The 7,500-nt window shown below is 49.5% G+C and overlaps 21 non-coding genes and 1 pseudogene across 21 annotated transcripts in view; all 22 read left to right on the top strand.

Moving 5' to 3' along the window:
* LOC128476747 (5S ribosomal RNA) overlaps positions 1–27 on the top strand; it is a 119-nt gene extending 92 nt beyond the window's left edge. The window contains exon 1 of the ribosomal RNA XR_008347745.1: positions 1–27. This exon is cut by the window's left edge and continues 92 nt beyond it. This is a non-coding gene — a ribosomal RNA (5S ribosomal RNA).
* A 258-nt stretch (positions 28–285) lies between these two features.
* Positions 286–404, top strand: LOC128476325 (5S ribosomal RNA). The gene has a single exon (XR_008347339.1). It is a non-coding gene; the product is annotated as a 5S ribosomal RNA (ribosomal RNA).
* Positions 405–644: 240 nt separating this feature from the next.
* Positions 645–763, top strand: LOC128478029 (5S ribosomal RNA). Its single transcript, XR_008348971.1, has one exon. It is a non-coding gene; the product is annotated as a 5S ribosomal RNA (ribosomal RNA).
* A 222-nt stretch (positions 764–985) lies between these two features.
* LOC128476324 (5S ribosomal RNA) lies at positions 986–1,104 on the top strand. Its single transcript, XR_008347338.1, has one exon. It is a non-coding gene; the product is annotated as a 5S ribosomal RNA (ribosomal RNA).
* A 227-nt stretch (positions 1,105–1,331) lies between these two features.
* Positions 1,332–1,450, top strand: LOC128476785 (5S ribosomal RNA). The gene has a single exon (XR_008347781.1). It is a non-coding gene; the product is annotated as a 5S ribosomal RNA (ribosomal RNA).
* A 251-nt stretch (positions 1,451–1,701) lies between these two features.
* LOC128479983 (uncharacterized) lies at positions 1,702–1,810 on the top strand (annotated as a pseudogene).
* A 219-nt stretch (positions 1,811–2,029) lies between these two features.
* Positions 2,030–2,148, top strand: LOC128477483 (5S ribosomal RNA). The gene has a single exon (XR_008348453.1). It is a non-coding gene; the product is annotated as a 5S ribosomal RNA (ribosomal RNA).
* A 224-nt stretch (positions 2,149–2,372) lies between these two features.
* Positions 2,373–2,491, top strand: LOC128479038 (5S ribosomal RNA). The gene has a single exon (XR_008349930.1). It is a non-coding gene; the product is annotated as a 5S ribosomal RNA (ribosomal RNA).
* A 122-nt stretch (positions 2,492–2,613) lies between these two features.
* Positions 2,614–2,732, top strand: LOC128477604 (5S ribosomal RNA). Its single transcript, XR_008348566.1, has one exon. It is a non-coding gene; the product is annotated as a 5S ribosomal RNA (ribosomal RNA).
* Positions 2,733–2,968: 236 nt separating this feature from the next.
* Positions 2,969–3,087, top strand: LOC128479293 (5S ribosomal RNA). The gene has a single exon (XR_008350176.1). It is a non-coding gene; the product is annotated as a 5S ribosomal RNA (ribosomal RNA).
* Positions 3,088–3,296: 209 nt separating this feature from the next.
* Positions 3,297–3,415, top strand: LOC128477864 (5S ribosomal RNA). Its single transcript, XR_008348815.1, has one exon. It is a non-coding gene; the product is annotated as a 5S ribosomal RNA (ribosomal RNA).
* A 225-nt stretch (positions 3,416–3,640) lies between these two features.
* Positions 3,641–3,759, top strand: LOC128477504 (5S ribosomal RNA). The gene has a single exon (XR_008348473.1). It is a non-coding gene; the product is annotated as a 5S ribosomal RNA (ribosomal RNA).
* A 224-nt stretch (positions 3,760–3,983) lies between these two features.
* On the top strand, positions 3,984–4,102 carry LOC128477943 (5S ribosomal RNA). Its single transcript, XR_008348889.1, has one exon. It is a non-coding gene; the product is annotated as a 5S ribosomal RNA (ribosomal RNA).
* A 236-nt stretch (positions 4,103–4,338) lies between these two features.
* On the top strand, positions 4,339–4,457 carry LOC128477765 (5S ribosomal RNA). The gene has a single exon (XR_008348721.1). It is a non-coding gene; the product is annotated as a 5S ribosomal RNA (ribosomal RNA).
* A 243-nt stretch (positions 4,458–4,700) lies between these two features.
* LOC128476984 (5S ribosomal RNA) lies at positions 4,701–4,819 on the top strand. The gene has a single exon (XR_008347974.1). It is a non-coding gene; the product is annotated as a 5S ribosomal RNA (ribosomal RNA).
* Positions 4,820–5,085: 266 nt separating this feature from the next.
* Positions 5,086–5,204, top strand: LOC128477166 (5S ribosomal RNA). The gene has a single exon (XR_008348148.1). It is a non-coding gene; the product is annotated as a 5S ribosomal RNA (ribosomal RNA).
* A 231-nt stretch (positions 5,205–5,435) lies between these two features.
* Positions 5,436–5,554, top strand: LOC128477683 (5S ribosomal RNA). The gene has a single exon (XR_008348645.1). It is a non-coding gene; the product is annotated as a 5S ribosomal RNA (ribosomal RNA).
* Positions 5,555–5,790: 236 nt separating this feature from the next.
* Positions 5,791–5,909, top strand: LOC128476874 (5S ribosomal RNA). The gene has a single exon (XR_008347867.1). It is a non-coding gene; the product is annotated as a 5S ribosomal RNA (ribosomal RNA).
* Positions 5,910–6,155: 246 nt separating this feature from the next.
* LOC128477005 (5S ribosomal RNA) lies at positions 6,156–6,274 on the top strand. Its single transcript, XR_008347995.1, has one exon. It is a non-coding gene; the product is annotated as a 5S ribosomal RNA (ribosomal RNA).
* Positions 6,275–6,522: 248 nt separating this feature from the next.
* On the top strand, positions 6,523–6,641 carry LOC128478229 (5S ribosomal RNA). Its single transcript, XR_008349160.1, has one exon. It is a non-coding gene; the product is annotated as a 5S ribosomal RNA (ribosomal RNA).
* Positions 6,642–6,883: 242 nt separating this feature from the next.
* On the top strand, positions 6,884–7,002 carry LOC128476745 (5S ribosomal RNA). Its single transcript, XR_008347744.1, has one exon. It is a non-coding gene; the product is annotated as a 5S ribosomal RNA (ribosomal RNA).
* A 222-nt stretch (positions 7,003–7,224) lies between these two features.
* On the top strand, positions 7,225–7,343 carry LOC128477972 (5S ribosomal RNA). The gene has a single exon (XR_008348917.1). It is a non-coding gene; the product is annotated as a 5S ribosomal RNA (ribosomal RNA).
* Positions 7,344–7,500: the final 157 nt, after the last annotated feature.

The following is a 7,500-nucleotide window of genomic DNA, read 5'->3' as shown; positions in this document are numbered from 1 at the left end:
GCCTGGGAATACCAGGTGTTGTAGGCTTTTTCTTTTCTCACAGTCCGGGGAGAGCTTTTTGCCATGTGTTTCTTGCTCATCATCAAAGCTTTAAACCCTTATTTGAACCTTCTCACCTTCTCTGTCCTGTCCCAGGGCTTATAATTCTTTCTGTCTGACGACAAGCAGCAGCAGCAGCAGCAGCAGCAGCAGAAGCAGAAGCAGAAGCAGAAGCAGAAGCAGAAGCAGAAGCAGAAGCAGAAGCAGCAGCAACAGAATAAGAGAAGTAAAATAAAAAACTTTCACACCTGCGGCCATACCACCCTGAAAGCGCCCGATCTCGTCTGATCTCGGAAGCTAAGCAGGGTTGGGCCTGGTTAGTACCTGGATGGGAGACCGCCTGGGAATACCAGGTGTTGTAGGCTTTTTCTTTTCTCACAGTCCGGGGAGAGCTTTTTGCCATGTGTTTCTTGCTCATCATCAAAGCTTTAAACCCTTATTTGAACCTTCTCACCTTCTCTGTCCTGTCCCAGGGCTTATAATTCTTTCTGTCTGACGACAAGCAGCAGCAGCAGCAGCAGCAGCAGCAGCAGCAGCAGCAGCAGCAGCAGCAGCAGCAGCAGCAGCAGCAACAGAATAAGAGAAGTAAAATAAAAAACTTTCACACCTGCGTCCATACCACCCTGAAAGCGCCCGATCTCGTCTGATCTCGGAAGCTAAGCAGGGTTGGGCCTGGTTAGTACCTGGATGGGAGACCGCATGGGAATAACAGGTGTTGTAGGCTTTTTCTTTTCTCACAGTCCGGGGAGAGCTTTTTGCCATGTGTTTCTTGCTCATCATCAAAGCTTTAAACCCTTATTTGAACCTTCTCACCTTCTCTGTCCTGTCCCAGGGCTTATAATTCTTTTTGTCTGACGACAAGCAGCAGCAGCAGCAGCAGCAGCAGCAGCAGCAGCAGCAGCAGCAGCAGCAACAGAATAAGAGAAGTAAAATAAAAAACTTTCACACCTGCGGCCATACCACCCTGAAAGCGCCCGATCTCGTCTGATCTCGGAAGCTAAGCAGGGTTGGGCCTGGTTAGTACCTGGATGGGAGACCGCCTGGGAATACCAGGTGTTGTAGGCTTTTAATTTTTTCTCACAGTCCGGGGAGAGCTTTTTGCCATGTGTTTCTTGCTCATCATCAAAGCTTTAAACCCTTATTTGAACCTTCTCACCTTCTCTGTCCTGTCCCAGGGCTTATAATTCTTTCTGTCTGACGACAAGCAGCAGCAGCAGCAGCAGCAGCAGCAGCAGCAGCAGCAGCAGCAGCAGCAGCAACAGAATAGGAAAAGTAAAATAAAGAGCTTTCACACCTGCGGCCATACCTCCCTGAAAGCGCCCGATCTCGTCTGATCTCGGAAGCTAAGCAGGGTTGGGCCTGGTTAGTACCTGGATGGGAGACCGCCTGGGAATACCAGGTGTTGTAGGCTTTTAATTTTTTCTCACAGTCCGGGGAGAGCTTTTTGCCATGTGTTTCTTGCTCATCATCAAAGCTTTAAACCCTTATTTGAACCTTCTCACCTTCTCTGTCCTGTCCCAGGGCTTATAATTCTTTCTGTCTGACGACAAGCAGCAGCAGCAGCAGCAGCAGCAGCAGCAGCAGCAGCAGCAGCAGCAGCAGCAGCAGCAGCAGCAGCAGCAGCAGCAACAGAATAAGAGAAGTAAAATAAAAAACTTTCACACCTGCGGCCATACCACCCTGAAAGCGCCTGATCTCGGAAGCTAAGCAGGGTTGGGCCTGGTTAGTACCTGGATGGGAGACCGCCTGGGAATACCAGGTGTTGTAGGCTTTTTCTTTTCTCACAGTCCGGGGAGAGCTTTTTGCCATGTGTTTCTTGCTCATCATCAAAGCTTTAAACCCTTATTTGAACCTTCTCACCTTCTCTGTCCTGTCCCAGGGCTTATAATTCTTTCTGTCTGACGACAAGCAGCAGCAGCAGCAGCAGCAGCAGCAGCAGCAGCAGCAGCAGCAGCAGCAGAATAAGAGAAGTAAAATAAAAAACTTTCACACCTGCGGCCATACCACCCTGAAAGCGCCCGATCTCGTCTGATCTCGGAAGCTAAGCAGGGTTGGGCCTGGTTAGTACCTGGATGGGAGACCGCCTGAGAATACCAGGTGTTGTAGGCTTTTAATTTTTTCTCACAGTCCGGGGAGAGCTTTTTGCCATGTGTTTCTTGCTCATCATCAAAGCTTTAAACCCTTATTTGAACCTTCTCACCTTCTCTGTCCTGTCCCAGGGCTTATAATTCTTTTTGTCTGACGACAAGCAGCAGCAGCAGCAGCAGCAGCAGCAGCAGCAGCAGCAGCAGCAGCAGCAACAGAATAAGAGAAGTAAAATAAAAAATTTTCACACCTGAGGCCATACCACCCTGAAAGCGCCCGATCTCGTCTGATCTCGGAAGCTAAGCAGGGTTGGGCCTGGTTAGTACCTGGATGGGAGACTGCCTGGGAATACCAGGTGTTGTAGGCTTTTAATTTTTTCTCACAGTCCGGGGAGAGCTTTTTGCCATGTGTTTCTTGCTCATCATCAAAGCTTTAAACCCTTATTTGCAGCAGCAACAGAATAAGAGAAGTAGAATAAAAAACTTTCACACCTGCGGCCATACCACCCTGAAAGCGCCCGATCTCGTCTGATCTTGGAAGCTAAGCAGGGTTGGGCCTGGTTAGTACCTGGATGGGAGACCCCCTGGGAATACCAGGTGTTGTAGGCTTTTAATTTTTTCTCACAGTCCGGGGAGAGCTTTTTGCCATGTGTTTCTTGCTCATCATCAAAGCTTTAAACCCTTATTTGAACCTTCTCACCTTCTCTGTCCTGTCCCAGGGCTTATAATTCTTTTTGTCTGACGACAAGCAGCAGCAGCAGCAGCAGCAGCAGCAGCAGCAGCAGCAGCAGCAGCAGCAGCAGCAGCAGCAACAGAATAAGAGAAGTAAAATAAAAAACTTTCACACCTGCTGCCATATCACCCTGAAAGCGCCCGATCTCGTTTGATCTTGGAAGCTAAGCAGGGTTGGGCCTGGTTAGTACCTGGATGGGAGACCGCCTGGGAATACCAGGTGTTGTAGGCTTTTAATTTTTTCTCACAGTCCGGGGAGAGCTTTTTGCCATGTGTTTCTTGCTCATCATCAAAGCTTTAAACCCTTATTTGAACCTTCTCACCTTCTCTGTCCTGTCCCAGGGCTTATAATTCTTTCTGTCTGACGACAAGCAGCAGCAGCAGCAGCAGCAGCAGCAGCAGCAGCAACAGAATAAGAGAAGTAAAATAAAAAACTTTCACACCTGCGGCCATACCACCCTGAAAGCGCCCGATCTCGTCTGATCTCGGAAGCTAAGCCGGGTTGGGCCTGGTTAGTACCTGGATGGGAGACCGCCTGGGAATACCAGGTGTTGTAGGCTTTTTCTTTTCTCACAGTCCGGGGAGAGCTTTTTGCCATGTGTTTCTTGCTCATCATCAAAGCTTTAAACCCTTATTTGAACCTTCTCACCTTCTCTGTCCTGTCCCAGGGCTTATAATTCTTTCTGTCTGACGACAAGCAGCAGCAGCAGCAGCAGCAGCAGCAGCAGCAGCAGCAGCAGCAGCAGCAGCAGCAGAATAAGAGAAGTAAAATAAAAAACTTTCACACCTGCGGCCATACCACCCTGAAAGTGCCCGATCTCATCTGATCTCGGAAGCTAAGCAGGGTTGGGCCTGTTTAGTACCTGGATGGGAGACCGCCTGGGAATACCAGGTGTTGTAGGCTTTTAATTTTTTCTCACAGTCCGGGGAGAGCTTTTTGCCATGTGTTTCTTGCTCATCATCAAAGCTTTAAACCCTTATTTGAACCTTCTCACCTTCTCTGTCCTGTCCCAGGGCTTATAATTCTTTTTGTCTGACGACAAGCAGCAGCAGCAGCAGCAGCAGCAGCAGCAGCAGCAGCAGCAGCAGCAGCAACAGAATAAGAGAAGTAAAATAAAAAACTTTCAAACCTGCGGCCATACCACCCTGAAAGCGCCCGATCTTGTCTGATCTCGGAAGCTAAGCAGGGTTGGGCCTGGTTAGTACCTGGATGGGAGACCGCCTGGGAATACCAGGTGTTGTAGGCTTTTAATTTTTTCTCACAGTCCGGGGAGAGCTTTTTGCCATGTGTTTCTTGCTCATCATCAAAGCTTTAAACCCTTATTTGAACCTTCTCACCTTCTCTGTCCTGTCCCAGGGCTTATAATTCTTTCTGTCTGACGACAAGCAGCAGCAGCAGCAGCAGCAGCAGCAGCAGCAGCAGCAGCAGCAGCAGCAGCAGCAGCAGCAACAGAATAAGAAAAGTAAAATAAAGATCTTTCACACCTGCAGCCATACCTCCCTGAAAGCGCCTGATCTCGTCTGATCTCGGAAGCTAAGCAGGGTTGGGCCTGGTTAGTACCTGGATGGGAGACCGCCTGGGAATACCAGGTGTTGTAGGCTTTTTCTTTTCTCACAGTCCGGGGAGAGCTTTTTGCCATGTGTTTCTTGCTCATCATCAAAGCTTTAAACCCTTATTTGAACCTTCTCACCTTCTCTGTCCTGTCCCAGGGCTTATAATTCTTTTTGTCTGACGACAAGCAGCAGCAGCAGCAGCAGCAGCAGCAGCAGCAGCAGCAGCAGCAGCAGCAGCAGCAGCAGCAGCAGCAGCAACAGAATAAGAGAAGTAAAATAAAAAACTTTCACACCTGCGGCCATACCACCTTGAAAGCGCCCGATCTCGTCTGATCTCGGAAGCTAAGCAGGGTTGGGCCTGGTTAGTACCTGGATGGGAGACCGCCTGGGAATACCAGGTGTTGTAGGCTTTTAATTTTTTCTCACAGTCCGGGGAGAGCTTTTTGCCATGTGTTTCTTGCTCATCATCAAAGCTTTAAACCCTTATTTGAACCTTCTCACCTTCTCTGTCCTGTCCCAGGGCTTATAATTCTTTTTGTCTGACGACAAGCAGCAGCAGCAGCAGCAGCAGCAGCAGCAGCAGCAGCAGCAGCAGCAGCAGCAGCAGCAGCAGCAGCAGCAGCAGCAGCAGCAGCAGCAGCAACAGAATAAGAGAAGTAAAATAAAAAACTTTCACACCTGCGGCCATACCACCCTGAAAGCGCCCGATCTCGTCTGATCTCGGAAGCTAAGCAGGGTTGGGCCTGGTTAGTACCTGGATGGGAGACCGCCTGGGAATACCAGGTGTTGTAGTCTTTATCTTTTCTCACAGTCCGGGGAGAGCTTTTTGCCATGTGTTTCTTGCTCATCATCAAAGCTTTAAACCCTTATTTGAACCTTCTCACCTTCTCTGTGCAGTCCCAGGGCTTATAATTCTTTCTGTCTGACGACAAGCAGCAGCAGCAGCAGCAGCAGCAGCAGCAGCAGCAGCAGCAGCAGCAGCAGCAGCAGCAGCAGAATAAGAGAAGTAAAATAAAAAACTTTCACACCTGCGGCCATACCACCCTGAAAGCGCCCGATCTCGTCTGATTTCGGAAGCTAAGCAGGGTTGGGCCTGGTTAGTACCTGGATGGGAGACCGCCTGGGAATACCAGGTGTTGTAGGCTTTTAATTTTTTCTCACAGTCCGGGGAGAGCTTTTTGCCATGTGTTTCTTGCTCATCATCAAAGCTTTAAACCCTTATTTGAACCTTCTCACCTTCTCTGTCCTGTCCCAGGGCTTATAATTCTTTCTGTCTGACGACAAGCAGCAGCAGCAGCAGCAGCAGCAGCAGCAGCAGCAGCAGCAGCAGCAGCAGCAGCAGCAGCAACAGAATAAGAAAAGTAAAATAAAGAGCTTTCACACCTGCAGCCATACCTCCCTGAAAGCGCCCGATCTCGTCTGATCTCGGAAGCTAAGCAGGGTTGGGCCTGGTTAGTACCTGGATGGGAGACCGCCTGGGAATACCAGGTGTTGTAGGCTTTTTCTTTTCTCACAGTCCGGGGAGAGCTTTTTGCCATGTGTTTCTTGCTCATCATCAAAGCTTTAAACCCTTATTTGAACCTTCTCACCTTCTCTGTCCTGTCCCAGGGCTTATAATTCTTTTTGTCTGACGACAAGCAGCAGCAGCAGCAGCAGCAGCAGCAGCAGCAGCAGCAGCAGCAGCAGCAGCAGCAGCAGCAGCAGCAGCAGCAACAGAATAAGAGAAGTAAAATAAAAAACTTTCACACCTGCGGCCATACCACCCTGAAAGCGCCCGATCTCGTCTGATCTCGGAAGCTAAGCAGGGTTGGGCCTGGTTAGTACCTGGATGGCAGACCGCCTGGGAATACCAGGTGCTGTAGGCTTTTAATTTTTTCTCACAGTCCGGGGAGAGCTTTTTGCCATGTGTTTCTTGCTCATCATCAAAGCTTTAAACCCTTATTTGAACCTTCTCACCTTCTCTGTCCTGTCCCAGGGCTTATAATTCTTTCTGTCTGACGACAAGCAGCAGCAGCAGCAGCAGCAGCAGCAGCAGCAGCAGCAGCAGCAGCAGCAGCAGCAGCAGCAGCAGCAGCAGCAACAGAATAAGAGAAGTAAAATAAAAAACTTACACACCTGCGGCCATACCACCCTGAAAGCGCCCGATCTCGTTTGATCTCGGAAGCTAAGCAGGGTTGGGCCTGGTTAGTACCTGGATGGCAGACCGCCTGGGAATACCAGGTGTTGTAGGCTTTTAATTTTTTCTCACAGTCCGGGGAGAGCTTTTTGCCATGTGTTTCTTGCTCATCATCAAAGCTTTAAACCCTTATTTGAACCTTCTCACCTTCTCTGTCCTGTCCCAGGGCTTATAATTCTTTCTGTCTGACGACAAGCAGCAGCAGCAGCAGCAGCAGCAGCAGCAGCAGCAGCAGCAGCAGCAGCAGCAGCAGCAGCAGCAGCAACAGAATAAGAAAAGTAAAATAAAGAGCTTTCACACCTGCGGCCATACCACCCTGAAAGTGCCCGATCTCATCTGATCTCGGAAGCTAAGCAGGGTTGGGCCTGGTTAGTACCTGGATGGGAGACCGCCTGGGAATACCAGGTGTTGTAGGCTTTTTCTTTTCTCACAGTCCGGGGAGAGCTTTTTGCCATGTGTTTCTTGCTCATCATCAAAGCTTTAAACCCTTATTTGAACCTTCTCACCTTCTCTGTCCTGTCCCAGGGCTTATAATTCTTTCTGTCTGACGACAAGCAGCAGCAGCAGCAGCAGCAGCAGCAGCAGCAGCAGCAGCAGCAGCAGCAACAGAATAAGAGAAGTAAAATAAAAAACTTTCACACCTGCGGCCATACCACCCTGAAAGCGCCCGATCTCGTCTGATCTTGGAAGCTAAGCAGGGTTGGGCCTGGTTAGTACCTGGATGGGAGACCGCATGGGAATACCAGGTGTTGTAGGCTTTTTCTTTTCTCACAGTCCGGGGAGAGCTTTTTGCCATGTGTTTCTTGCTCATCATCAAAGCTTTAAACCCTTATTTGAACCTTCTCACCTTCTCTGTCCTGTCCCAGGGCTTATAATTCTTTTTGTCTGACGACAAGCAGCAGCAGCAGCAGCAGC

This window comes from Spea bombifrons, chromosome 2, assembly GCF_027358695.1.
Source record: "Spea bombifrons isolate aSpeBom1 chromosome 2, aSpeBom1.2.pri, whole genome shotgun sequence".
Classification (NCBI taxonomy): Eukaryota; Metazoa; Chordata; class Amphibia; order Anura; family Pelobatidae; genus Spea; species Spea bombifrons.
Note: the sequence above shows the minus strand (reverse complement) of the source record. Positions and strands in the feature narration are given on the sequence as shown.